This window comes from Engraulis encrasicolus, chromosome 15 (assembly GCF_034702125.1).
Source record: "Engraulis encrasicolus isolate BLACKSEA-1 chromosome 15, IST_EnEncr_1.0, whole genome shotgun sequence".
Lineage (NCBI taxonomy): Eukaryota > Metazoa > Chordata > Actinopteri > Clupeiformes > Engraulidae > Engraulis > Engraulis encrasicolus.
Window position 1 is genome coordinate 1,579,193 of NC_085871.1, and position 1,248 is coordinate 1,580,440.

Sequence of the window (1,248 nt, forward strand, 5' to 3'; positions counted from 1 at the left end):
GCTGAGAGGCTACAGTTAATGCACAGCTTGTTTGTTTTATTTCAAATCCATTGTGGTGGGGTATAGGGTGGAAAAGGGTGATAATTGTGTTGCTGTCCAAATATTTCTGGCCCTAACTGTATGTCTCTTACGGGCCTTGAAGCCGTCATAGCTGGCACCACAATATAATTTGAATGTTATGACGTTTCACATGAAATGACTTGTAAAGGACTTACTACATTTGTAACATATTTAAGTTGAATTTTCGGGGGAAGGTAGGCTCTGTTGTAAAGGTGGCCACCTTCAATGTAGGCCTGACGTGCAGGGGGAAATCCTGGTTTTGTATTCATAGTACGGCCCTTGAAGGACTTTTATAAAATTTGAAGTGGCGGTTCCCCACCCCTGTAGTACATCATCAATCCATATCTGACATTACAGAGGCAAACAGAGACTTTCCCTGATGCACAATGTTTGCTGGCCACAAATACTATAGGCCTACTTCATTTCCCCATTCTTGTTCTTTCTATGGAAACTAGGCCTATAGGATGGGTTAGTTAGACACTACATGAATAGGGCATGACAAATCTCAAATTCACAACCTGTTCTTTGGCGTTTCAGAGCTGGCTGGAAGCAAATTGCAGTTAGCCCTCAAAAAAGGTTTTGACCACGAGTGTTGTGGCACAGCGCACTAAGGGGCACCCAGGGCCCACAGGTTCTAGCCTGATTATCATCGACTTTCAAATCTCTTCGAGACTTGGTCTGACCAAGAGCATAACAATTAACATTTCCCAAACAGCATTTCCCAAATGGCCTCCCTTGGTTTGCTAATGATTGTTTGCTTCCCAACAAAGTGGGAGGAGTTCCCGTATTTGCGGGAACCCAGAAAGTACTTGCATTGACTCCTGACCTGACTGGTAGCAACGCTGAAGCTGTTGCGTCACTAGGAGGGAACGGCCTGGCTAACAGGTTCGAGTCTAGCCTGGGTTATTCTCCAGCTCTTCCCCATTCTCTTCCTGTCAATATTCACAGTCCCATCCAAATAAAGTGTAAAAAAACAAAATAAAAAAAAGATATGACCAGCTTGCTGATCTTGATTTTTCTTGTCATTAGTCTTTTCTGGGTTATTGCTCATCTTTCCTGAAAATTCAATCCACGGCTGTGCAGTAGTTGCAGTAAAAATGTTAAATTCTGTTAATTACTAGATTGAAGGGCTCAATCCATGTACAGATGTATAGAGACAGAGATTAAAATCAGACATTGACCAGGACA